We start from the raw sequence: 18,363 nt of genomic DNA, 5'->3' as shown, positions 1-18,363 counted from the left end.
TGCTTTCGGGGTGGTACATGATTTTGAGCAGCTTTGGAGAGAGAGAGAGAGAGAGAGAGAGAGAGGTTTTGACCTCTTCAGGAAATGAAATAAAAAATTCAGGGTACATAAAAACATTGTTAGATGCACTTTTGTTATCTAAGAAACTGTCTGTAATCAAATGTTGTGCACATCAAAAAGGACAGAATATTATTACCAAAGGTAATAATTTGGCAGACCAAGCTGCTAAACAAGCAGTAGTAAATTGTTGTAAAAATATTTGTATGTTAACAGTAACAAGCTGCAACAGCAATGATGTGTTTGATTTTGCAAAGTTGTTAGCCTTTCAAGCTGAAGCCTCACAGGGAGAAGTTCTAAGATGGCTCAAGGATGGATGTGAAAATCCTCTGATGGCATATGGCGACATCCAGACAGCCGACTGGTGATGCCTGCCTCTTTGCTATCTTACCTAGTAAGGGCATACCATCTACCGGCCCATACAGATAAGACAGCTTTATTTAATCTAATTACCCGAAGTTGGTATGCCCCTCATGTCTCCTCTGATACTTCAGTATGTACAAAATTGTAGTATTTGTTTGGAATATAACATAAGCAAACATGCCAACAGCAAATCTGTATGTTTACCTCCACTCTGGAGACCTTTTGTTAATATATAGCTGGATTTCATCCAGATGCCCAAGACTAATAATTTACAATTTATTTTGGTGGTAGTGTGTATGTTCTCAGCATGGGTGGAAGCTTACCCATATTTCAAAGCTGATGTAGTCACAGTTATTAAAAAATTATTTGGATTAAATACCGAGATTCGGTAAACTCAGCATTGTTAACAGTGACCAGGGAACTCATTTTAATAATAATTTGTTTAAAGAGTTATGTAAAGCTTTTAATACTAAGTTGAGTCTTCATTGTCCCAACCATCCCCAGTCATCTGGATTAGTGGAAAGGGTAAACAGGACCCTTAAAAATAAAATTTCGAAGATTTGTACTGAAACCCACTTAAAGTGGCCCAAAGCCCTTCCCTTATCATTAATGAGTATGATGCCCTCACTGAATGCCACCAGGAAATTGAGTCCATATGAAATATTAATGGGGAGACCTATGGCCCTTCCAGCTACCCCTCCAGTGGGAAATGCTGATTTAACTGTCAGATGATGCTTTGATTTGTTATTGTAGAAGACTCCTCAAACTTTTGCAGCAATATCATTGAACATTAACAGCAGCATTACCAAAGCCTCCTGACCAACCCTGTCATCAACTACAACCGGGTGAATGAAAAAATTTCAGAGGAAAAAACTGCCTGAGCCCGAGGTGGAAGCGGCCTTTTCAGGTCCTGCTCACCACTTTGACTGCAGTTCACTGTGCAGGACTACCAATGTGGATCCATTCATCTCATTGCAAGAAGACCTGTAGTGTGGGGACCCCAGATGAATCATCGCAGCCAACAGAGGGAGATCTAGGTGTGACATATAAATCATGTGCCCAGTGAGAAGGTCAACTTCAGTAGCAGTCCATGATGAATCCAGTGACAACAGGTACTTTTGCTTTGTTTCTGCTGCTGTTCCCTTCTATAAACTGGTCGAAAGAAAACAGTTTCTTGCTGGTCCTTCGGCAATATGCCAAAAATCTAAACAAACAAACTGCTGGGTATGTTCACATATACCTCATCATTCTGACACAGGGATTCCTAGGATTCCCATCCCTGCATCACAGGTGTCATTTGAAAAGGACCTTAATGACACCAGCTTAACCTGGCGTAATGTAACTGATTTTCAAAGCTTGTCTCTCTTCAACTTGCACGTTATGCCAGAAATGGGACTTTACCAGTAGGAAAACGCAAATGTAATGACATCAGGCATGAAAGTGTGTTAAGACTCTTTGCACTTAAAAAGCTATGACTGGGGGCATGGCATGGGCATAAGTGACCGTTACTACATCTGTGGTGATCGTGCCCACCCCTGGTTGCCTACAAACTGGTCTGGATGTTGCTTTGTAAGCTATATCACTCCTGCTATTCAACATTTCAAACACCCACCAGCAGGTAGACTGAGAAATAAGCGAGAAATCCACTGGGCAGAGCAACTCTTTTCAATTTTTTAATCCTGGGTATGGAGTGCAAAAGGACAATGCTTGAAATCACCATGCTTGCTCAAATTCTACAAGAGGTGGCCAACGAAACTTCACATCACATCAGGATGGCAAATCGAGAAATTACTGAAATGCGAACTGCAGTGTTGCAGAATCTGATGGCACTTGATATAATGCTTGCTGCAAAAGGGGAGTCGTGCCCTCATAGGGAGTCATTGCTGCTCATATATTAGTGACTATCATGATGAACAGGAAAAACTGGCAAATTTCATGGAACAGAGGGCCAAAGATTTGCACAGCACATCCAAAAATTGGACACTTTTGGATGGTTATGCAGCATTTTTGGTAACTAACATAATCAAGGGTATTATCATTGTAATTATATCTGTAATCATTCTGGCATTTTCTATTTTAAAGGCTGTGATTACAAGATGTTTACCCTCACCTGCATATGAAATGCCACTGCATGCACTAATCAATGAAAGTTCTATTTTGACAGAAATTGATGATGAATATTATGACGCAGAGGTACATTTTATCAAGTTAGGAAAAATAAAAATATAATTATATGTATGGTATGACAGTGACAGTGTCAGAGAGAGGAAACCATATTCCGTCTATCTGAAATGAAAAATTATCTTCTGTGATTTACACACTTGTCTGCCTTCTTAAGGTTCTTTTTGCAGTGCCCCTGACTATATCAACCTGTCTTTTTAGTACAACAGTTTGTAGTTTTCCATTTTCCTACAGAGGCCATTAGCGGTACTTAAGATAACCTTCCATCCGCCCCCGTCCCACCTACTCTCATTAACCTAGATTGAATCAATGATTTGATTATTTCATAGCTGAGAAAAAACATTAGCCAAGACCAGCTGCTCATTTGTTAAATGCAAATCTGTGTTCTTCTCCCACAATACTCCATACACCTTAGGTTCTTGTCCTTTAGTGTGTTATGGGAGAAGACCAGCTTATTAAAATGTATATTAATTTCAGCTTATTAATGATGCTATAATATGATTGTTAAAAAGCAAATATAATTTGTATGCAGGGCTGGGAAGAACACAGCTTCATAAACCACAGTATTGCTGTTTCTTAAACTGCATTATTTTAGTATGTAATAAGAGAGAATAGTATGTGTTGCATGAAGTCGAAGCACGTAGTTACTACAAAAACAAATTTGTTAGCCTGACTCCTCCAGTCTAGCAGTGCGTTGTTGCTAAGGCATACATCCAAGGTCAGAAACAAGAGCCGTTGGAAGCAGGTGGATCATGTATAGAAAGGTGTTCACATGAAGTCCGAGGCGAAAATCACAAGGGATGAGGACATTTGCAAAGTTTTTTATTTGTCAGAATAACTGTAACGTAATGAGGCTGCATGACCAGGTTAGATAAGGAAATGTATAAAAATAACATTTTTCTATGCAAGTGAGAATTCTTCATCAAGGGCTATGAAGACGAACTCCCAGAGCTGTAAGAATAAAATTTCCGTTTGCACATCCTGAAGTGTTGTTCCAGACTGAAGGCATATAAGGTAAATTCTTAATGTTATTTATTTATGACTATAACAAGTGTTTCACCTGCCTTCTGAGAAATTAATGTTTTTGTGCTCTGATGGTTGTTACAGTATCTGAAATCCTGACTATTCAATATCATTACTATATTTATTGCCTTGCTTCTATATCCATTTAGATCCACATTTGCTAGTGAAGATTGCTGCTCGTATGGTGGCATGGTCAGATGGGTGTGCTAGGATTACAGGTCATGATCAAGAAAGAGGTTAATGTGGTGACTTGTGGTTTGGAGGTTCTCATTTATAATTAGAGAAGCGTTGGGATAAATCCCCTCAGGAGGTGCGAGTAAGTGGAAGCCACAGACTGCAAGAAAAGAGAAAACAGTGATATCTGGTAAGAATCTGTATATTATGAAGATCCCTGTCCAACATGTTATAAATGACTTTCTAATGGAAAATAATTAGTAAAAACAGTCTCTACTAAACCCATTTTTAAAACTAAAAAACATTCCCCTCTTGACCTTATAAACTACTAGAATATCACATTTACTGTCTCCTACCATTCGCAAAGCACTAGACAAGAATGTCCTTCTCTCTAACCTAGAACACTGACTGTTTTAAGCAAAGTATAAAGAGACCACAAGAAGACAAACAAAGTTATAAAATCGACAGATCTGTCCTACTTGCTGGCACAAACATACACCACAGCAACTTTCTAAGTGACCTAAATTGGCTATCTATTACTGAAAGGTCCACTTGTCTTCTATGCCCCTTACTACATAAAACTTTAACTTAAAGCTACTGGCCCATCTGAAAAGAAAGCCCCCAATCAAGAAACAGTCCTACTTCCAAAGGAGTTCAAAAGAGAAGGTACAGTTGTGCAAAATCTTACCATAAGAGTAGATGTCCTCTTCACTGTTGTAGTATTCAAAACATTAGGGATACCCTGCCAAGGGTGGCCCGATGTCCAGCCAGTATACCAAAGCCTTAGGTTGCTTTAAGGTACCCCACACATGAGTAGCATACGTCATAAAGGTGACATCCATATGTGCCATCCTCACAAATGACAGTCCCATTAGGGACATCAGGCCAAGGAAGACAAGAGGTTACCAATACATCCAGAAGACAAATAGACCGGAGGAGGAGGGAGAGAGTGAATAATGCAGCAGTGAACAGAAGGACATCTACTGTCATGGTAAGATTTAACACAACTGTACAATGTCCTTCCATATCACTGTTGCAGTACTCATAATAGTAGGGAGTGCGCCAAAGCTCAGGAAGAAACCTGGGAGGAGGAAGGACCAGCAGAAGTCCAGGTAGCTGCCTCAAGAATAGAGTTAGTATCAAAACCCTTGAAAAAAAGCACCAAATGAAGCCACAGCACTAGTAGAATGAGCCTTAACAGAACAAGGAAGGCTCTTACCATGAACAGAATAATAGAAATAGCTTCAGAGATCCAAGAATAAATAGTTTGCTTGGACACAGCTAATCCTAAGGACCTAGGATGAAAAGAAACAAAGAGCTGATCATATTTCCTGACAATCTTTGTCTTATCCAAATAAAATCTGAGTTGTCTATGCACATCCAACATTTATTATTTTATTTATTTATTTATTTACATTTGTTGACCGGGAGTGTCCGACTGGACGTCCATGTTAAGTTGTAGGGATGCTTTATGTTTGAGTAATATAGTTGGTAGAATATGCGGGGGGTGTATAGGGATGGTTCTTGAGTTGGTGGGAGGGGAGCTGAGTGAGGGTGAAACACGAGTGGTGGTGTGAGTAGTAGTACAGTGGTAATGGTTGAGTGGGGGAATGATGGAGCTTTGGTAGGCTGTAAGATATGCAAGGAGAGTGCATGCAGTGAGCATACGTAAGGTATGCTTGTACATGTTAGCTGAGGAGGTGTGATAGTAGTGGGAAAATGCAGGAGGTAGTGTTGGGTTAGCGCTGTGGCTGGCTATTGGAAAGATGGTAGGGGTTTGTGAGTGTAATAAAGGTAGGACCACTGGGGGCGGGAGCGAAGCGGGTAGAGACCCTGTTAGTTGCTCTTATGAGGGGGCTGGAAACAATCAGGTAACAGAGTAAACTGATAAATGAACATATGATAGTGACAAAGGGTGGCTGTAGTTTTAAAAATGGTGCTTGCCACAGGTAATATAACTTTGGGATTGGCTTAAGGTAATAAACAGGGAAGGGTAGAACACTTTAAGGTACCCCAAACATGTGCAGTACCTTCTCACTAGCAGACTGCAGAGAAGGGAAAAAGGGTGCAAATCAATAGACTGATTAAGGAACAACTCATTCACCACTTTAGGCATAAAAGAAAGGATTAGTATGCAAGAACACCCTGTCCTTATGAAGCACCAAAAAAGGAGGACAAGCCAAAAGGGCTTGAAGCTCAAGACACCCATCTAGCAAAAGTAAGAGCTAACTAAAGAAAAGTCTTCCAAGAGCAATGTTACAAGGAAGCTGAAGCTGCAAGCTCAAAAGGTGCCAGAGTCTGTCTCCAAAACAAAATTAAGATACCAGGGAGGAGGAACAGGCTTCCAGGGAGACCTAATATGAAGGATGCCTATAATAAATTGTATAGCTTCAAATCTAGAAGCCAAAGGAGGAGATAAAGGCAGACAAACAGGGGTAGCTAATAAGTGGGCCTTAACAGAAGAATAAGCCAACCCAGCATTTAGCAACTCACAGAGATAGGAAAGAACCAGAGGCACATCCACAGAAAGTGGATCCAGATTACGTGAGAGACACTAAACAGAAAACCTCTTCCATTTGGTTAAGTAGGATTTCCAGGCCTCCTGCAGAACCCTAATCACATCCTCAGAAAAAAGATGTCTATGAGGAATCAAAATCCTATCACCCACAGTGTCAGTTGAAGAGTGGATAGGTGGGGATGGATGAGAGGTCTTGTGTGAGTAGGTCCACCCTCTGAGGTAACTTGTGATGACTGCCCTTGGCTAAATGCAGAAGAGGGAACCGATGCTGTCTCTGTCAAAAGGGAGTCACCAACAAGATTTTGGGAGCATCCTGTTGAATCTGGAACACGACTTTTGGAATGAGGGGAAGATGTGGGAAAGCATACAGAAACATCCCCTTCCAAGAAAAAGATAGGCCGTCCACCTTCCAAAGCAGAGCACCTGGGCCCAAAATAGAGGAAGTTGTCTGCTCAGAGGGGGGGGGGGGGCAAAAATATTTGAAGAGTACCCCACTGGTGGACAATGTCCAGAAACACATTCTTTGAAGCATCCAATTGTGGGATTGAGTTAAAGACCTGCTCAGAGTGTCTGCCACAATGTTTTGACCTGAGGGAAAGTAAACTGACTGAAGAGTCGCTTTATATTGGATAGCCAGATTCCACACCAGGAGTGCTAACCTGCGAAGAAGATAAGATCTTGTCCCCCCTTGTTTGTTCACATATCACATCACTGTGGTATTGTCTGTAAATACCTTGACAGGTCCTGGGGAGAAAAGAGGAGGAAAAGCCTAAACTGCCAACAGAAGAGTCCTCATCTCTTTGATACTGATGTGCTCTTTCTGTTGAAAAGGTGACCACACCCCTTGCACCTTTAGTGTGCCAAATGCTGCTCCCCATCGCATATCTGAAGCATCTGTGAACAGCTCCTGAGAGGCAAGACGAAGATGAAAGGGGAGGCCTGGATTTAGAGATGACTGCTGGATTCATCAATGAAGTTCCTTATTGACACAAGGCAGAACAGAAACTAGAAAGTCTAGGCGATGCGCATGTTGAACCCAAAATTACTTCAGAAATCACTGAAATTTTCTCATGTGGAGTTTGGATAGAGGGAGCATAGGTATGGTGGATGCCATGAACTCCACACCCCTGGGAAATTCTCTGGCGGTTATAGAGGTTAGAGGAAGAAGAGTTTGAAAAAAGGAAATGAGACTTAAGGCCTTGGGAGGAGGCAGGGATGCCAACATAGGCACAGTATGAATCTTGCACCCCAGAAACACATGGTCTTGAGAAGGAGTCAGAAAAGACTTTTTGAAGTTTATTGTGAACCCCAGGCTTTGCAGAAGGGAAATGGTAAAATGAAGATGTTTTAAAAAGTTCTCTGGAGAGGATGCCTAAAACAGGAAATTGTTCAAGTAAGGAAATACTTGGAATCCCTGAATCCTGCAAAAAGTAACCACAGGAGCTAGGCATTTGGTGAATACCCTTGGGGCAAAACAGAAGCCAAAGGGCAAAGGAGAGAATTGAAAAGGTCAGGAAGCAACAGAGAAATGTAAAAACTTCCTGAAACTGGGATGAATAGGGATTAGAGATAAACATCCTTGAGATCCAGAGAAACCAGAAAAGCCTGAGAAAGCACAGCAAAGGGAAAAGTCTGAATAATATTTGAATGGAAGAAACCATCAGAAAAGTATTCAGGTGAGAAAGATCCAGAATGGGTCTCCAACTGCCCTCTTTCCTGGAGACCGAAAACACTCTGGAATAAAACCCCTTCCTCATTTGAGCAACTGGAACCTCTTGAATAGTTCACAGAGTCAAAAGATTCTGAAGCACCTCTGCAAAAAAGCTCAACTGTTCTTGAGGTGGTTGAGGAATGCCCATGGGGGGGGGGGGGGGGGGAAGAGATTTCCAAACCATGAAATATCCTTGGTGAATGGCAAGAGTCTTGGGTAATGCTTAACCAAACAGGAAGAGACACAGAAAGACAAAGAGGAAAAAGGAATGTGGCTGGTCCTACCACCTTTCTTACCTTTGGGAGAAGGACGATGCTGCCTTCTGAAAAAAAGCTGGTTTAGTAGGGTAGTTCCTTTGGAACTTAGGCACTGGCGAAAAAAATATGTTTCAGATCTTGTAACTCCTTGAATTTCTCCCACAGGGACTTTAACAAATCAGCAGCAGCAACACCAAACAAACATTTGTTATCCAGAGGAGCATCCATCAAGTTAGCCTTAATATCATCAGGCAGAGGTTGAAGCTTTAGCCAGGAGCATCTCCTCAAAAGAGAATCTGAAGAGCACCAGCCCTAGACGAAGCATCTGCTGCATCATAAAAAGAAGTTATGTACTCACCATAACATTCCATCTGTGTTGTCCATTTTCATTCTTCCTCAACCTAAGCTTCAGGAAGGTCAGAAATAACCTGGCAAACCTGACAAAGGACAGACAAAATATATCTTGTCATATGAGTCTGACAATTAACAGCCCGAAAGTCTAGCGTGGCTAAAGTACAAACCTTTTTACGCAGCCTTTCCATGGTCCTTCTGTCCTTATCAGAAGGAAGAAGCTTAGTCGATGGCAGTAATTTGGAAGGCTTATCAGATGCCACACAGACCACCAAAGGGACAACAGATGGACACTTGTAAAGGAATTTAGAGTCAACAGTCACTTTATAAAACCGGTCTGGTTTCTTATGACCTGAGAATCTGGAGCCTGAGAAGCAGAAGAAAAAGCATCCAATAAAGCAGCCAAAACAGGAGGAACAGCAGAGGGTCTAGAAGACTTCATTTGAAGGAGCTCATAATATCTCCTCTGCACCTCAGACACATGGGAACAATCCCATTTAAAGAACTCCATCACCTTAGCAATGGTATCTCCAAAAAATTTACTCAAAAGGAGATTCAGGACTAATAAGACTACTCTTCCTCCAAACTGTACTCCAGAGGGGAAGGAATCTGGGTAGAATAAGCCAAGGATTCCTCATCCGAATCATCCTCTTCTTCAGAGGAATCCTGATTCCCTACATCTCTTGAGAGGGGAAGATGACCAAGGAGGAGCCGGAACACAGACCCCCTGAGAAGGCATTAAATAAGCCCTGTGTAAAATTCTGCCATTCACTTTAAGGGTCCTTGGGAACAGAAGAAACATGTTTTGTCTTTTGCTTCTTTTTAAGGGGACGTCCACCTTATGAAATGTAGAAGGCTCCAACGTCAGCCTACACTCAAATAACCGTAGTCGGGACTTCCTCCCATTACCAGAATCTGAGAAACCCCCCTAGGCCGTTCAGTTATAATCAGCTGTGGTTCCCCCTGGGCATCGTAAACGGATGTCTGAAAAGTCTCCGACATGAGCAGTTAGATCCATGCCAGCTTCCAAAATGGTCACGGCAAAGGAATCCAAACAATGAACTGGGCAAAGCTCTGCACTATCATCGGCTTCAAGAGAGATGTCCGATGTTGGAGACACAGACAAAGAATCTGACTTAACGTTTCTGTCCTTCTTCATCGAAGACAGCTAACTCTCAGGCTGGGAAGTATCCTCCACAGCATATTTCTCTAAAAGTTTGAGACGCTGGTTTTCTAAATAAATAGTGAGGGATGAAAGACGACTGCGTAAGGTCTTTGGCACAAAAGCCTGACAAATATTGCAGGATGTATGATTGTGAGGCGCCCCTAAACAATTTACCTTTTCTGGATGACATGAAACCCCACACCAAAACAAAAGCAAAAGATAAGAAAAAAAAAAAAAAAAACAATGGGGCACTTATCTGAGTGGCTAGGTACACCAGCAACGTCTCGAGTGATCAGACCAATGATCAGAGTTGGTGTTCAGACTGGCGGCAAAGAAGTACTGAGGTTGGTACGTCTAGACGTCACCTTTAAACTCTATGCTACGAAGGAGCATACATCTGACGTACAGCAACCTAAGGCTTTGGTACACAGGCTGGACATCGGGCTGCCCTTGGCAGGGGATCCCTAATGTAATGAATACTGCAACAGTGATATGGAAGAACATCTTAATATTACTTAACTATCCACCATTTAAAATAGTCATGGTGAATGCATCTTCTCATGAACAAGCACATCTCTCTGGGACAAACTACCAGATGAAACAAGGCATCAAGATACCCTTACCAAGTTTAAGACTCTTTCTGAGCACCTCTTCAAGGAAGTGGCTTGTAAATGCTTTAGGGATAAGGGATAAACTCTTTAAAGTTTAAAATTCTAAATGGAACAGTCTTGCATGTTTTCTGTTGCCATTTAACTCTTCTTTACGTGTGTGTTCTCATCTTAATCTCTAGGCCTAGTTCAGTAATCTCTATTTTTTTCACTTGCATCCATTTAAGTTTTTTTCACCAAGAAAATGTATTTTATTTATTTATTTTATTTTACATTTGTTTACTGGGATAGTCCAACTGGATACATGTCCATTTTCAGCGGAGGTCTGGGGAGAAAAGCTCAAAAAAACACATTCAACAAACTGTTACATTTTTACAGTTTAAAACACAAATTTAATTTTAAACCTTTAAGAAGCAATTCTTAAACAATTAAGAAGCAAGAAGTAAGCTCTACCCCCAATATGTTGCTAAACTCTGGAACAGTATCCCCACACAAATAAAACTCTCAGACAAACTCAATAGTTTTAAACCACAGCTTAAACAATATCTTGACAAATCCTGGTCCTGCACATGCTTATCATAAGGTTAAGACTTTGTGGTCACCATATGATACTCTCCAAATGCTCTCTCCTTAAAAACAGAATACTCTCAACCTTTCACTGAATGACAAAACAATTTTTTATACCTAACTGCTGCCTGTAGAATTCACTAGGTTGCACATGGGCTTTCTCTTTAGTAACTTTGACCTCTGTAAAACCTTAGAATGTATAAATGTAACTACTGTATGTGTATAAATGTAAACAGAAATGTAACGACTATGTGTTTAATTGGAACTTAGTATAATGCAATGTAAGCAAATGGAGCTTTTCTCCCAAGGCCTTCGCTGAAAATTGGTTATACCCAGTCAGCCTTTCTGGCTAACAAAGACAAATAAATAGATAAATTAATTATATTTCATGCAACCAAACGGTGTTGTATCCCATACAGACTGATAAAACCTAATGCAAACTCTTTATTTTATTAGAAATGTAGAAGAACTACATCTATTTCATAAAACTGTACAATTACTCTATATCAACTTTAAGTTTTGCAACTATGTAAATGTAGCAATCTATCATATTTGAAGTGCATAACTTAAGGGTATTTGCAATGTTTATTGCATCTGAGCATAGGCTGTGGCTGCAAAGGGTCCACGAACTAGTCTACCTACCCAGTTACCAAATAGTAAATAAATAGAGATCTAGAAACTGTTCTTCTATAATACAAAATACAGACCCTTTGAAAGAATATTCTTGGGTAAACTTCAACATGTTTAGGACAACCGTTTCCCTACTATCTCTAGGCCATATAAAACAAATACATTTTGGATTAACAAAGAACTTAAAAGTCCTATTTAAAAACAAGAAACTGACGCTGTCTGGCAATAGGGGAAACAAGACGCCAAACCCTGACAAGAGGGAAAGGTTAATAATCTTACAGAACCTAATAAAAAGCTGTTACAGGTTATAAAACACTCTCCCTCTGTGGTCCCAACAAACTTATCCATTCAAACAAACAAAATTTTGGAATCTAGTCAACAAAATAACTAGATGTTCATTAAAATCCTAATCATAGTTACAACCTCCTAAGTCTTCATTTCAACTATCAATTTTCTAAATTAATTTTTGGACTTTCACCTTCCTTACCAATTTATCCTACTACACTCTCGGACTATTTTCCTATAAGCCAAATTCTACTTTCTTTACAATAAACAAAGAAATCCATTACCAGAAGGCTTAGACGGAATTTGAAATGATATCACCAATGTCATAAATATCCTTCTCCTCTGGTTTATCATTGTGTGTAAACAGCACCTAATCAAAGTCTTGCACCACATTTATAACATATCCTTCCAGAACAGTACTATGCCCAGCATTTAGAAATAAGCAATTATATAACTCCCACTCTCAGAGCACCCAAGCCAACCCAAAGCCTTCATACCGCCAACACTGGGAAAAATCCTTGAAAAAATAGCTTACTCTCAACTGCCAGCCAACATTTTAGCAGTAACACACATTCCTGGCTGGGGTGCCTTCTTGAGGAGTCTGCATGCCCTCCCGGGGTTTGCTTGGATTTTTTTCAGTTGGTCCAGTACATGAATTTGGTTCTTTAAATTGGCCATAGGTGTGTGTGCGCGTGGTATGGAACGACAACTGTGGCAGGGCTAGCCACCTGCCTGTGAGAACCTTGGCTCTACATGGAAGTAACATCACAACTCCATGTGCAAAAATGGGGAAAAGGGGTTATAGATGGATGTATGGGCATATCTGGGTGTGGGTAAAATAAGATCCTACCCACAGCTGGCATGGATTGACTAAATGATTAACTGTAAGAAGGAACTTTCCTAAGAAAAGAGGCAGGGGAGAGTAAAGTCTTATTGATGCAGTGCAGATTTATAAAGGCATGTACATGCTGACACCTGCACAGTACATTGGTAAAATGCAGTGCCTGTCACTTAAGAGAGTCAGCAAATGTGTATGTATTAGCTGACAATGTTTGGATACCTGCTCACTCCTAACAACAAGTGAGGTTTTTTTTTAATTTTTTTGTGGGAGGGGAGGGGGTGGCAATGTTGTGTACTCATGAGGCTTTATTTTATTTTCTCTGCAGCTGTTTGATTTCAGTTTTCCACTTAGTTATGTGAAGAATGTAGTAGTTGTAGCTTTCATTTTCAATAGCTATAATTACATGGATTTCTACACGTTTGTTCTTCTTTTGTGGGACTTGTTTCTGGGGTGAAGGCTGGATTTACAGTGGACACGTTCACTGTTTTTGTCCAATCAGCACGCATATTTCTGAATAATTGTTATTGTATAATCAAAAATATCCCACACTGTTAAGTTACCAACATGTCTTCTAGGCTGCATTGTACACACTTACAAATGATATTCTATCCAATATGGAGAAAGAAAACTTAACTTGAACAAACTAAAAACAGTCGAACTTGTTGATCATACTCCCTCTTGATTTTATCACATCCATTAACGCCTTAGGTTGATTCAAAGATTACTTTCAGACAAGTCTTGCAAAGTAAAAATAGATCTAACACCTCCCCCTACAGCCACTATGACCAAAGTCATTCCCCTGGGAGCTGTCTTATCAGTTACTATTCTCTATTTTAATGAATAAACTTCCCTCCCACCATCTATCCTACTGCCTACCAATTACACATGTTCATCACACAGCAATCTGCATGCAGATCCTTTTTCTTCTCATCAACATTGAAAGAGAAGAAAACTATCTAAACCATCTATCAAAATGCATACAAAACATTCATTTCTTTTACTCCCCCCCCCCCCCTTGACTCAGCACCAACCACAGTTAAAAAAAGTATATATATATATATATATATATATATATATATATATATATATTTGTAGGCTTATATTATCACCCCAATACACCCTTTCAGTGTTGTGGTCACATCTTTTTAAGATTCGCAATTATGGTTTCAGAACAGAACAATATCTAAAATGCTGGAGTGTAGGGGTAAACTGCATGCATGGTCAGTTTTAGGAGTTATGAATTCGTTGTTTTGTTTGCTACAATGTGTTCTGCAGTTAGTACACAGAATCAAAGTTGTTTATCAAGATGTTTTCTGTGGTCCAGGGTTTGAGTTCCTATCCTACCTCTCAACCAGATTTTCACACAATGTTCATATTTTTTTCCATAAAATTGTGGTTTTCTGGCAAACATTTGAGTTTCAGACTTCATACCCTTCAGAAAATAAATGCGAATGCAAAGCCTGTTATTTTATCAACTTTCCGAGTTTGTAAGAGCAATATTTAAAATTTGTCCCACTGAGGGGCATGCTTCACGCCTCAATTTGTCTGTGAGACTCCGAACATGTTATATGACTTCTGAACAAGTTTGTTTTCCAGTTTTCCCCCTTTGCTGTAATTACGTCATTGGTAAGAAAGCTCCGTTACCTTTAGTCTACTGACTTGCTCAAACTTATTAAACCCATCTACGTTTTTAATAGCAGCAGCAATGACATGGGGGTTGTTAGGATTACACGGTGAACAATTCCAATTACACAACTTACCACTTTATAATACTGCTGAATCCAAGGAAAAAGGTGTGCTAAAGCAACAGACTAGGGAGGACAATGCCATGCAAAACAGAATATACTGCCTTATCATCTGCGTATGTAAAACTAGATAAAACAATGCAATCACCCTGCTTCTGCATTAATTAAAAACCCAGAAGTAGTTACAACTGCGCACATTTAATCACACATACGGTTATTATTAACGTTAGAAGTTACTGAAGTTGAGCTACAATATTATGAATCGGTGACTGTTCAAACAGGGCAAGCTTTCACTCGCACAATACTGTAACGAAGCAATTTCACCTAAAACACAAACCATCTAAAAATATTTTATATTGTTTCACTAACATGTAAAACGAAGTCTTACGTTTAACAAACAGTGATACAGTCCACTTCCGGACGCTAAACGATTTATTTCCCTGATTGATGGGCGGGAAATAGTACACGTATTTTGACGCCTCGTTTTTTTTTTTGGGGGGGGGGGGTGTGAATTGTTTAATCCTGAAAATGAACTGTTTTATCACCTTTTTGTCTAACGAACCAGCATCTTAAAGTAACAACTCGTAACTGTGAATTTTCCAAACAAACTGACACCCACGTGGTTTGAGAGGGGGGGGGCGGGGGTCAAAGACAACATTCTAGTGATTTTTAAGAAAAAGATATTTTGAACTTCTGGCCTTTGCCACATTTTAAGGAATTCTTGTATTAAGTGTTACGCAGGTAAATTAACAGGCATTCCGGGCTTCCGGCGCAGTAACTCTGTTATTACGCTGGTAACAACAATTGCTACGCATAACTCTCAACCAATCAGGGACAAATTTCAACAGAATCACTGAATCAAAGACAAATCCAGAAAAAAATCAGGGACAACAGAATAAGAACATTTGAATTAATATACATTTCCCGAAGGAAAATAAGTCTGTAACTTTTAAACATTGTCACTATTTAAGTATAATTCATCATCACCTTTCCTGTAAAAGGCACTAGTGTTAAGAGGGATTAAGAGGAACAGAGCTAAAATTTGAGTTAAAATCAGGGACAGTTGAGAGGTGTGTAATTTTGTCAGTAATAAACTATGGAATAAGTGATACTAAAGTAAGTCAGTAATTAAAACATGTTTGTTTTGGCAGTTGGGTTCCTTCAAATCATCGCTCTCAACCTTCGATCTCCAAAATGAGGAACACTAGCCTTCATAATGTGGAACAAATGTGCAAAATGTGGAACACATATTCATGGATTACTAACAACTTCAACCATGAAGGTCATAGGATAGTTAAAATATGCTGCTTTTACTTATAAATATGATCTTTTAAAGAATTAGTATGATTCATTTTTATTTACCATGAATATCAGTTAAAAAATCCTATCACTAAATGTGTGACAGACCCTTTCAATGTGGAACTTCAAGGAGCATGAACTTTTTAAGACCCTAAAAGAGGTACACTTGAGAGGTATAGGTTCATAGGTTCATATTAGGCTATCTGCCCTAGGGCATTTATAAGCCTAGCCAGAGTGTGTGTGGCTTTCGCCACCCCTTGGAATGAGAATACTGTGCCCATGTAGGGTTTAATTTACTGTGCCTCTGTCTAGTAGTGACACAGAGACGACCCCTGGGGTAAATCTACGATCTCCCATCCACTCGTCAAGATTTCTCTTGAAGAGAGTCAGTGAGGGGCTCTGCCTAACATGGACTGGGATTCTGTTCCCGAGTGTAGGGAGCCTTTGGGTTATGAATCTGTCCCTCCAGCACGTCCTATTTATTTCTGTGTTGAGGTTCAAATCTCTCGCTCTCGTGGCTCTGGTGGATTTGGATTTCCTGAGGTGGAGCATGTCCATTAATTCCGGATTGGACATGGCCTTGTACGTCAGGCATAGATCGCCTCTGAGTAGGCGGTATGCGACTGAATAGAGCTGGAGTTTCTTCAGCCAGGCAGCATATGACATATGTTTGAGACCCTTGATCCTCTTGGTGAGGTACTTTTGGGGTCTTTCTAACTGCTGCAGGTGTCGGGTAAGGTACATCCCAAATGGGGCATTGTACTCAATTATGGGCCTGATAAGGGAAGAGTATAGGGGCACAATGACCTCTCTTGATCTAGATGTGAATCCTTTCATGATAAGGTGGGCAATATAGAAGGTCTTCCTAACCACTTTGGCAATGTGAGTGTCAAATGAGAGGTTACTGTCAACTTGGGTCCCTAGGTCCCTGATTACTTCTTCCGTATTTAATGGATTGCCACCTATGTGGTAATTTGTGGGCACTTTGTTTTTCCCAAAGGGTATGACTATACATTTTTTGGCGTTCAGGTTAAGGCCATGGCTCTGGCACCAGTTATCCATTTCTATGAGGCCTTTCTGAAGGATGCTTGTGTACGCTGGAGTATCACTTATGGCGCCCAGTTTGCAGTCGTCTGCGAACTTCGTCAGCCACAATCCTCCTATGTTAGCTTGCACCTCGGAAAATAAATGCCGAACAAGAGGGGTCCCAGGACCGGGCCCTGTGGGACACCGCTTGTGACTGGCTTAGAGTCTGACATGGCTCCAGCAATTCTGACCTTGTGGGTTCTGTCCTTGAGCCAGTTTGCAACCCATCTTATGACATATGGGTTTACATTTAAGCTGGTGAGCTTGTCTATGATGCCCAAGTGGGGTATTGTGTCGATGGCCTTTGCAAGGTTAAGGTAGGCTGTGTGAACTGCCTTACCCTCATCAATGGCCTTAGTGACTGTTTCAAAAAAGTTGACCAGGTTCAAAAGGCAGGATCTGCCCTTGACAAGCCGAATTGGGTGGGATCCAGTGTCTGTAGGTCCCCGATGTCTTTGTTTATGAGTTCCATAATGATCCTCTCCATAGCTTTGCAGACCAGGCTCGTCAAGCTTATGGGGTGGTAATTTCCAGGATCCGTAGAAGCACCTCCTTTGTGGAGTGGGACCACTGTTGCTGTACGCCATTCTTTGGGCACGTATCCTGTAGTAAGGCTAAGATTAAACAGCAGCCTTATGTGTGGGTTTAGTTCCTCTTGGAGTTCATGTAGCATGCAACCCGGGACACCGTCTGGTCCCATTGATGCTGTGTTTTTAGCTTTGGAGAGGGCGGCTCTCACCTGGGCATCTGAGATGTCAGGGAGGCTACACTCTGCTGGGATAGATATTTGTCCTTTTGGGGGGGAGAAATTTGCACTGAACCTGTCTGCCAGTATGTTGGCAATGTCTGTGGGTTCAGTGTATTTTTTGTCATTTTGGACTAACTCTGAGCATATTTGGGAGTTTTCACCCAGGTTTCTAACATAACTAAAGAAGGCCTTGTGATTGTCTTTAGAGTCTTTTGTGATTTTTCTCTCAAAGTTGGCCTTGGATGATTTTATGAGTGATCGTAGTTTTTTGCTAGTACTGATCAGAGATGCCTTCCCTTTTAGGGATTTTGCTCTGTCATGTAGTAGCTTCCTCCTCCTGTTGTAAAGCTTATTAATGGCTGGGGTCCACCAGACAGAACGCCTGCCTTTGGGGGAATGGGTCTTGGTTTTATTTGGGATTGCATGATCCATGCATTCTTGAAGGTATCCGTAGAAGGTGTTTATAAAGGATTCAGCGGTGTGGGCTGTGGTTTCCACTGGCCCAGGGGCCTTGAAGGATACCACTTCAGTCTTAAGAAGTGTGAAGTCAGCTTTTGAGAAATTCTTCACTGTGGTCTTCTGTGCTGGGGGTGGGGGCGGGATGTGGATTTCCAGTGAGATTAATTTATGGTCTGATCTCACCAATGAGGGGTATACTTCCGGTGTGGAGCATTGTGTCCCCATGTTTGTGATGATCAGGTCTAATATATTATCTCCTCTTGTGGGAGTGGTGACTAGTTGTTCCATCGCATTT

At 40.7% G+C, this 18,363-nt stretch overlaps 1 protein-coding gene across 3 annotated transcripts in view; it reads right to left on the bottom strand.

The window, feature by feature from the left end:
- The window catches only part of NEIL1 (nei like DNA glycosylase 1), an 824,101-nt gene extending 809,156 nt beyond the window's left edge, over positions 1 to 14,945 (bottom strand). The window contains exon 1 of one of the 3 annotated variants that reach the window (XM_044077181.1): positions 14,865 to 14,945. The gene's annotated coding sequence lies outside the window, so the exon portion shown is untranslated. Of the gene's footprint in view, positions 1 to 14,491; positions 14,643 to 14,845 lie in introns of those variants that run through there. The other 2 variants (XM_044077184.1, XM_044077183.1) reach the window with 2 other exon arrangements.
- Positions 14,946 to 18,363: the final 3,418 nt, after the last annotated feature.

This window comes from Protopterus annectens, chromosome 7.part0 (assembly GCF_019279795.1).
Source record: "Protopterus annectens isolate FY-2018-M chromosome 7.part0, PAN1.0, whole genome shotgun sequence".
NCBI lineage: Eukaryota > Metazoa > Chordata > Ceratodontiformes > Protopteridae > Protopterus > Protopterus annectens.
The sequence above is the reverse complement of the archived record's forward strand: the minus strand, read 5'-3'. Positions and strand labels throughout refer to the sequence as shown.